The sequence below is a fragment of the Rousettus aegyptiacus genome, unplaced genomic scaffold, assembly GCF_014176215.1.
Source record: "Rousettus aegyptiacus isolate mRouAeg1 unplaced genomic scaffold, mRouAeg1.p scaffold_m13_p_9, whole genome shotgun sequence".
NCBI classification, from domain to species: Eukaryota; Metazoa; Chordata; class Mammalia; order Chiroptera; family Pteropodidae; genus Rousettus; species Rousettus aegyptiacus.
Window position 1 is genome coordinate 2,388,103 of NW_023416312.1, and position 10,209 is coordinate 2,398,311.

At 41.1% G+C, this 10,209-nt stretch overlaps 1 pseudogene; it reads left to right on the forward strand.

Annotated features, from left to right (window-relative positions):
* Positions 1-7,047: 7,047 nt before the first annotated feature.
* LOC118607997 lies at positions 7,048-7,166 on the forward strand (annotated as a pseudogene).
* Positions 7,167-10,209: the final 3,043 nt, after the last annotated feature.

The following is a 10,209-nucleotide window of genomic DNA, read 5'->3' on the forward strand; positions in this document are numbered from 1 at the left end:
TGCAGTAGAAAAGGCCCCAGCACACTCACCTAGCTTGTCTTCTGGGCTCATTAATTCATGATGGACAGGTAGTCAGGCACACCCCATGGACAACTGACAATATATCTTTGCATATGTAAATTACTCCTCAAGTTTTAAAAATGATATTGACTCTGATCTGCTTGGAATTGCTTGAAATTGATTCCATTTGAAGGTGAAGTGGTATTCTAATTGCTTTTTTATTTATCTGCCTCTCCTACTGGAATGAATTCCTTGGGGGCCGGTGTCATTATATTGACCACTGTGTGCCAGGGACCTGGTACAATGCTTGGCACATAATAAGTGCTTAATAAATGCTTCCTGAGCATTTGCTGGATGAATAAGGCAGACAGAGACCCTTTCTCAAGCAAGGCACAGTGATTAGGAGCAGAGATTATAGAACTGGACTACTTGGTCTTGTGTTCCAGCTCTGTCTCTTTCTACATGTGACTGTGGCTGAGTTACTTAACCTTCCTGTGCCTCAGTTTCACCATCTTTAAACTGGGTATACTAATAAGAGTTATCTTACAGTATTATGGAGTTTAAACAAATTAAAACTTAGAACACTGCCTGGAAAATGGTAGGCATTCAATTGTGTTGACAATTATTTGCAAAAAATGTACTAATGACCTATTTCCGTGTTCTCATGGCTTTGTTGTATCCCCACTGCTTTCCAACAAAGTAATCCTTTGATAAAATATTTTCTCATAATAAATCATTATATATCCCAACATCACCATTGCGATGATGTTGGGATATATAAATGTCCCAGGAATAAATGTCCCTAAAGCCACATTCAAAAAGGTACTAAAAGTGGAGAGGCAAAAAAATAAATAAATAAAAGTGGAGAGGGTGGACTTTTGGAGCCCTTTGAAGCTCTTAGTGACCTAAACATTTATAACATTTAAAACAATTTGATGAATCATCCATTTTCTGTTATTAAACATAAAAAGGCTTTGCTTATTTATGCATGGCTATGTTTGAGTAGATTTGGTCGATACTCCATATTTTCCATTAATTCTAAACAATAAGATGGGAACAAAGTCAGAATAGCGAGCTAAAGCTCTTTAAAAATAAACTTTCTGACATCTCTAGCACTTGCGAAAATGTCTGCACGTGTCCTTGTGGAAAGTCTGGAAAGTTATAAATAGGCCAAGTGTGTCTTGATTCATTCTTCCGAGCAAACCTCTTATGCTGCTGGGAAGGCCTAACTCTAAATTGTACTTGACATTCAGGGGAGAAGGACCTGCCAGTGATCTGACTTCTACCCAGGCGACCTGGATTCTGAAGCCAGTGGAGGAGAGAGCCTGGAGCCTGGCTGGTGAGTGTTCACGGCTGAAACTTCTCTGCCACAAATCCGTTCATCTGTGCGTCCTGAAGTTGGGCTCTCTTGAAAACTGAGATTCCAGGCAGTGGTCACCCCTGGACTCCACCAGTCCCTGGTTAACCGTCTCCTCCTTTCCCTCATATGTCTGTCATCAGACTTCTCAAACAGCGATGAAGTGTTACTAAGTGAGGAAAGAAAAACGTAAGAAGCAGCACATACAAAATGATGTGAACTGTGTAAAAAGAAAAAAAAATCACACTCACAAATAAGATTGGAGGAAAAGACATGAAGTTAGCAGAGGTTCCAATGGGGCTTTAATTTGTAGCTGATTTAGATTTTCTGCTTTAAACATATCTATGTTTCCTTAAAATGTCTATTAAAAAAAAAAACTCATGCTACCATAATCATATAAAAAGGAACTAAGTTCTATTTAGAAAACTCTATATGATGTGGGGAGAGCTGGCTAGTCCAGTCCTCCTTGACGCCCACTCTGCAGCACAGGTCCAAGGCGATGTCTGATTGAGAGAAAACCTGGCCTCCTGTCAGCCAGGCCTTGTCACAAAAACTTGCCCAAATTCCTTACATCAATCTCCACTTTTAAGAGTTCTGCCCTTTTACTTGCTGCTAGTTCCCTGAGAATGTATCTCCAGGCCTCTCCCTTCACCCTCTGCAAGAGATGGGCTGCAATGGCAGTTTGGTGCACAACTCCAACAGGAAGGAAACTGCATGGGTTTCAAAGGCCATTGTTCTGCTAATTATTCCCAGAGGCCGGCGGGACCACAGCGGGTTCTGCTGACTCCCGTTGTCTGGCGGCAGCAGTCGGTGCCTCCCTTCTGTGAATTATGGCGCTTTGCTGGTTAACGTAAGCTCAGGAAGTCGATGAGGGGGAGTACCCATCTTGTCACATGATGAACTAGAACAATTTCCTTTCTTTGAGAAAAAGGGAGAAGGTTATGATTTCATAGAAACTACTTCTCTCTAGATGGAAGTTTAGACCTATTTAAGATGTTTCACTTTCTTATGAACTTGTCTCTATGCCTTTTGCTTTAGGGAAAGATATTTGGTGAACTAAAGTATAGCTAATTTTTGAAACTCCGATGTGGAAAACTATGGTTAAAGTATGGATACACATTAAAAACCCACTGAATCTGTCAAAGGACATAGCATTTGTACAAATGCTTATGGCTTAGAAAATATGGTTTTCAAGGGATTATTAGTATTATTTTTATAACTGAAAGGAAATCCATATCTAGTGAGAGGGATTCTAATTACTTTATAGATTTCTGATCTGACCTAGGAGCCTCCTTCCCCATCTGCTCCATCCCGATTTGCCAGGATTTGTCTAGGTTTCTGTCGGCCATGTCCAAGGTCTCTCTTTTACTAAAGCAATTTGTGTATATGTCTTACCTTTCCTGTTCAACTAGAGCTCATCAGGGAAAACTGTCAGGTCTGTTTCATTTTTGTGAAGTCCACACCTCAGTTCCTGGCACAGACTAGTAGCTCAATTAATGATCCACAAACAAATGAATTTTAAGTCTACTCATTGGCCATTCATTCAGTCAGTCAGTCAGTCACTCAACATATTTTTGAGCACAACTCTACACCAGTCACATCTCAAGGTGCTGGGGACAGAAACTTAAACAGCTCAGACTGAAATCCCTCTCCTTCAGAAATTGACACTCTATTGGATTTTACTGATTACTGAGAAAACCTTTGATTTCTTTAAGTGTCTAATTGTTGATCCCTGTGGATTCATCTGATAAAAGGTGGACAGCTTTTTTTTTTTTTTTTTTTTTTTTGTGGCCTTTCCTTTCTCTAAGGATGTGATCAGGATCAGGGAACAAATAAAGCCCTTAAAGAAAACCTGTCATTTCAAAATTTTGGCCCAGAACTTTATGTGGCTAGAAGTCCAGCACCAGATAAATCCATGCCTCATTGAGGAAAGGGAGCCTTGTGCATGGTCTGAAGGGGAGAGGGTGAAGTGATGAGGTAGCTTGCTTGTGTAGAAACGACTCTGAGTCATTCCCATCTCTTTCTCTCATAGTTCCAAAGCCAAGAATTTGGGAGCTGTCTGATTGAGAGAAAATGAGGAGATAGGATAAAGGTCTCTGTGTGAGGGAATGGCGGTTGGTCACATCAAAGGTTTCAAGAAGCTTAAAAGTGACCTAGAATGAGGGCCTGAGCCCGGGGCTGGAGTTGTGAGCAGGGAGAGAATGCAGTCTCCAGGAAGTAGAATGTCACCCACTGAGAGTTCTCAGAAATTGTAGGATGTGTGCAAGAGTCCCTACAGCATGCGTGACTGAGTCTCAAGCATCTTATTTAGACATTAAAGGAACGCCTGGGCCTGGGAGTCTGGGATGCATGAGGAGGCTGGATTATTCTGGAGTCATGACAGTCTTTTCTAGCTTGGGAGAGCGGTACCCTGGCAGCCATTCAGAGAAGACCCTGACATGTTTATCTGGTTGGTCTTCATGTCGCCTCACTTCCAGCAAATGCAAAAACTTTCCAATCTCTCTGGGGGTGAAAGGGTCTCATTTCAAAGCCTTTTACTTGTACCTGGAAGCAAACTTTCCCTTAATTAAAAGTACGGTATAAATTTGAGTTTATATAATGTAATGTTCTGGACCAGTTTCCCTTGTCTTGAAACTGTTTCGAAGATACGTTATTTGTAGCGGCCACGTGGGTCTCAGGAGTCCATTATTTTTCTCTGAGAGATCGAGAACTAATCCCAGGAGAAGGCAGAAAGGCTCTGAAGCACATGGTTCGCTGTTTTCCATTCAGAATTGCTCCTTAAATGCAAAGCTGATTCATCAGCAACCTATTTCACAAGCCAATTCGTCTACACAAACTAAAAATAAATAACATTGACCAAAACTGCAAAACTCCTAGCAGTGGGGACAATGTAAAGAATGGGTGGTGGCGTTTCCTCTCAGCCTCTTCACCAAACCCCTGCATCCCAATCCTCAACAGAGCACTAAACCCAGAGAACCACCACGTTTCACTGAAATGACAAATTCCAACAAGCTCTCGCTTTCTCCAAAGATACACACTCTTGAGCTGTTCCAGTTTTGCAATTAAACTTTGGGAAGGAAGGTTCCAAAGATCACCTCGGTTTGAGAGAGACCCATGTGACAAACGACCTGTAGTTTTTGCAAAAAGTGACGCTTCAGAGAAAACTTGGAACCCCAAGATTTCTGCCTGAAAATGTATACTTCTGCCGAAGAGAACACTATTTCCAGCAACGAAAGCAGGTCATCGTGGTGACACGCAGGCGGGTTAGCCACGTGCCTGTCTCTATTCCATTTACAGCTTTGCCTCTAAACCCCTTCAGCTTAACCTCTTCCCTTTAAAGAATGAAGAACAAACTGAATCATGGAAAATGGTTAGCATCAGAGGATTTAATAATCTTTTCATCCATTTGCTCTCAAAACTGACCGGAAGAATGCAGATCCTTCTCCTGTTATTACCATTTAATTCTGTACCTCGATGCTCTTGTTTACTCCCTTAATGCTTTTAATGGTCCCAGATAAATCAAGGCTTTTACATCATCCACCACTTTATGCAATCAGAATATCCTAATCTAGGATTGAACACGTATAACAATTCGTTCACTTTTGATCATATTCTACTGAGTCTTTCTTTCTACCCTGCATAGAACTTTTCTGCATTGACAAATTCACAATTCCAGGTCATCTTACAATTGCGTTTTCAAGAAATTTCCCCTGGTCTGCCTTAAGAGTGAGAAAGGGAATGCTTTAGAGGTCAGGACAGAAAGCAGAATGCCAGAGCTAAAACAGAGGTCCAGGAGTCAGCAGCAAAATAAACACAACCCGAGCCCTATGCCGCTCTTTCTCTGCCTGCAGTTTCTTATCTGCCAGTGAATTCACCAACCTCTATGACTCAGCCCTGGTGTCACCATGAAGGCTATTGGCACTTGTTCCTCCCATGTACCTTTAGGCACCTGGCACGGTTTTTATTCCAGCATACTCCTTGTGGTTTTGTAACTATTTGTTCACTTGTCCGTCACGTCTAGCATCTAGCGCCCTCTCCTCCAGTCTGTGATCACGGGGTGTACCCTTAACTAGTACTCAGTAAAGGCTACTACTCTTATTCACATAGAACAGGGTTTCTTAGCCTCAGCTCTGCTGGCATTTGGAGGCAGATGGTTCCTTATGCCCAGGCCACCCTGCGCATTGTGGGATGCTAGGTGACTGCCCTGGCCTCTATCCGCTAGATGCTGGTAGGAACTCTCCACCCCAAAATCCCCCATCGTGGCAATTAAAAATGTCTCTAGATATTTTTGGCTGCCAAACATCCCCTGGGAGCAAAATCACCCCCCCACCCCCACCCACTGAAAACCACTGCTATCGAATAAGACTGAAAATGTGGGTGCAATGATTTAGTTCATATGGTCGTTAATCACAGGGACTCTCTAAAGCTGTGAAAATGCCCTTTATTGTTTGTTTGTTTGTTTGTTTGTTTGTTTGTTTTTAAAGACCAAAGTTTTGCCAATGTAGCCTCCAGATTTTATTTAAAATGTATATTTTTAAATCATATGAAAGACAAATTTTGTTAAAAAGATCCCTCAGAGGTAGGTTTACTTGCAGGCTCACGACGATAGTAGTTAAGAGCAGAGTGTGGGACCCACTGGCTCAGACTGAAATCCAGTCCTACCCGATATTATCTGCGTAATCTTAGGAGAGCAGCCTCCTCGCCTAAATGATCATCCAATTATTCTAAATCATGACCTAGAATAATAATATCACCTGACAAAAATGGTTATGGGAAAGGTTAATATTTGACTTCATATTTGAAAAGCTCTTAGAGCAGTTCCCAGTACAAAGTAAGCAAACTATAAACATTAGCTCAAAGCCCAGAAGTTGGGGGATTTTTCAAGAGAAATCCGAACGAGAGCACATTTGTTTAGAATTGTTTGGGAAGCTTTATGTTTCTGCTGCCAAAAGGATCAGAATGTCCAAAACATCTTTATACCTCCAACCTTTTAGGACTAAGTTGTAAGATTAGGGTCAGCTCTGTAAGTTTCTACTCTTCAGACATGACCTTCTTTCAGTTCTGATTCCTCCTGCTTGTTTTAAAAAGTTAGAGATATAATGAATCTCAGTAGATAAGAACCTGGGAAATCTCACTGTCTTGTGTGCACTAGTTTTGAGTTCGTCCCCAAAAGAAGTAGAATCACAGAGGAAACAAGCTGGTCACCATTCTTCATAATACACGCATGTTGGTTTGTGTGTTCTGAGACATCCAGCCATTAATCTCTAGGGAACTTCTCTTTTTCATTTTTTCTTCCTGTTTTGCATATTGGAAAAAAAAGTTTAAAACACATCCTGCCTTTGTTCTCACGGTACAGTGGTTTTTAGGCTGTCATCTGAGATAATAACCTCATCAGTTCCCACTGTTCAATATTGTGTTTTAGAGGCAGCATAATTCAGGGGTAAGACCATAGCCTTAGGGCTCAAATTCCACTTCTGCTTGACTAACAAGATGTGTAGCCTCAGGTGAGGCATTTAATTTCTCTATGGCTCAGTTTCTGCGCCTATAAGGGACGATTGATATTACAACTGTCCTCAGGCAGTTTTTGTGAGACTGAACTGAAAGCTTCATCTTCAGAGGTCAATACAGAGCAGGACATATGGATGAGGTTCAATAGAGGTCAGCCATTGCCATTAATAATACCTCATAATGTCTGTGGTTATGCTACCCCAAACAAGCCCAATCCTGTCTGATCTCGGAAGCTAAGCAGAGTCAGGCCTGGTTAGTACTTGGATGGGAGACCACCTAGGAAGGCCAGGTGCTGTAGGTGTAAAAATTAAAAACATAAGGGATTATAAATTGGCAAGGTCCTCACAATCTGTGGGGTCAACCAAGGGTTGCCTTGCCTAAAAAAAAAAAAAAAAAAAAATCTCATAAGCATAGAGTAGTTAATGTTCTTTCAAGTGGGTTCACGTTCATGATCTCATGTGATAGAGTTTTGTTCAAAAAGTCAGGAAAGTGATTTTAGCCCCATATTAGAGATGTGGACGAAAAAAGGGTCCTATAGAAAGTCACCTCACAGGGTGATCTGATCATAAATTACTAACTGGGCAGGTCCCAGTGGGTAGTCACGCCCCAGGCCTATAACTTCTTTAGCGAAAGGTTTTAAGCTGGCTCGTCCATTGTTCATCCAGATTAACCCACCTTTCAGATGCCAGAAGTAATACCCCTGGAAGGTGGTATCAACCCTCAAGAGAGCACACAATCTTTGTAATTGTCTGATAATCCAATCCTTGTCTTGCTTTCTCTCCCACCTTCATGTAATCTTCCTTACATCCCCTCCTTAATCTCAAATGCTTGAAAGAAGCTACAAAACTGTTATTCTCAGGAACATTCGAGGTCTTGCTTCCAGGCATATGTTGTCAGTTTGGCTCAAATAAACTTTTACAAGAACTGTCTACAGGTTCAGACATCTCTTATGTCAACAGGGATGATAGAGGCAAAAAGATGCTGAGGAATTTGCTCAAGGTCACTGGTGAATTAGCACCATTTAAACTTGCGAATGGATCTCTAAGACCTTCAGTGTTGTGCACTTTTTCGATGAGTACTTTTCCAAAATTACATTCCGACGATCTGGGGATCCTGTTAAAATGCAGATTCTGACTCAGCAGATCCGAGAAGAGTCCAGGTTTGAGATTCTGTATTTCTTCTAACAAGTTCCCAGAAGGTTCTGATGCTGCTGTCTCAACTCCGCCCCCCTCCCCCCTCCTCCACCCCGGAATAGCAAAGATCTGTAACTGGTTGCATAAACTTCTGGCATTTCTGATTCCCTGACGTTCATTTTCATCAGAATTCGAGGGATAAAATGTGCAGAAGAATCACAAAACACATCATGGGGATAATTGTCAAAGTTCTCATTCTCTCACAGTGTGCAGTTACATGGCAGTTAATTACTGAAATACCCATCGACCTCTACAAGAGTGATACAAACAGACAAACCCTAAATTTTGCCAAAGCCCACAGTGAATGAAAGTTTCTACTCCATTGGCTGATTGAAGGGCACACTGGGACCCCCAAACTCTCTTTCCCTCAATTAACACCAAGGAGCTCACTCCCAATGGGGAGCTCCAGCACAAAGAACATTCCTCTTCTAAAAACTGACTGCTCCTCTTGATATCCACTTGTTTTTTATTTACACGGATATACTTCAGCAAATTTTGCCTTGTTGTGTAACCTAGGTAACCAAACAGCTAAGACAGCTACTTCCAACTTTGCTATCGAACTTCAAACTACACCTGAGCTTTGCACAGATCACGCAGCAGAAAGAATGACAAGATTTTTGTGGGAAGGATGTCCTTCTTTACGCTGAGGTGGCCAACGTGTCATGAAAGTGGGTACAGACATGCGGGAGAGGTTCAAATGCAGTTTATGAAAATCAACTCATGAATTGGCATTTTCCTCTTTTTTCTTCATAGTGTGTTTTTGTACCTATACTTTTAGGGTGTTTGCACAGTAGACAAGGGGTCGAAAATGTTTCCTGTAAAAAGCCAGATCGTAAATATTTTTGGCTTTGCAGGCCACAGGGTCTCGGTGGAAAGGATCAGTTCTGTCTTTGCAGCTCGAAAGCAGCCACAGAGAATATGTCAATAGTTGAGTGGGGCTGCGTTCCAAATTGACATTGTTCCTGGACGCTGAAATTAGAACGTCGATTAATTTTCACGTGTCACAAAATATTTTCCCCTTGAGGTTTCTTTTCTTTCACCATTTAAAAATGTAAAAACCATTCTCAGTTCTCTGGCTGTATAAAAACAGGCATCAGGCAGGATTGGGCCCATTGGACATAGTTTGCAGATCTCTATATTAGATTCATGTGAGCACAGCCAAAGGCAATATTCTCATATATTGTAGAAATTAGATGTGGAATAAACTTCCAGATTTCCTGCAAATGTTTTTTTATGTTAGCTTTCAGTCTGTAATACAGCCTCATTTCCCAGGGCTGTTTAGTTTGTGAATGTGAAACCATCAACTTCCTGCGTCAACTTCAAGTAGCTAAGTTTCCTATTTGTTTGAATTCTTTAGTAGACCTTCATCTCGTATTTATTTATTTTAGCTCCGAAGCCTGACCATAGTCATAGCAAGACTTTGGAAACATATGTAGTAATTTTCTGAAAGGAATGTATTTTGAGTGATTTATTTCACCGAGATCTCCAGAACTATGTGCTTTTAGGCAAGTAATAATGAAAATAATAAGGGCTATGGCAAGGTTCTTTGGCCCTTTCGTTTGTATGTATTATAGCTATGAGATGTATTTATGGAGGAATTCCATGCATAGCCCAGAAACTGTTTTAAATGTAGAATTTTTCTTTGTAACATATCTTCAACAATACATGCATGCTTTTGGGTGTGCATAATCTTCTTTTATGTAAGATAGTCTGAGCTTACTTTTCCTTTGCATAATTCTTTTTACATTAGTCCCAAACACCATCAGATTGTCGTCCACTGTCACTATACACATGCCCATCACCCTCAATGGCCTTCGCTGTAGGATTTTCTCTAAAATTATGAAATTAATTTTCTCCAAACACCCGATTCCTTTATTCTTCCTCTTAGTAGCACTAACTTAAAACAAGACCCATGGGATTTTGTCTTGGGTTTCTTTTTACGGCTTCTGTAAACCGTCACCTAATTGTTCATCCGACAGATTGAAAATGCAGAGTAAGTTATTTAACCAGAATAACCGTAAAATTAATTCATTTCTACCAAAAGAGTTTATCTGGGGAGCCGGTCATTGAGGAACATCAGAATCACAATCCCTTTGGGAACAGCCCTTGAACTCCATAAAAATAACATTGACTTAGAACCACTCCCAGTGC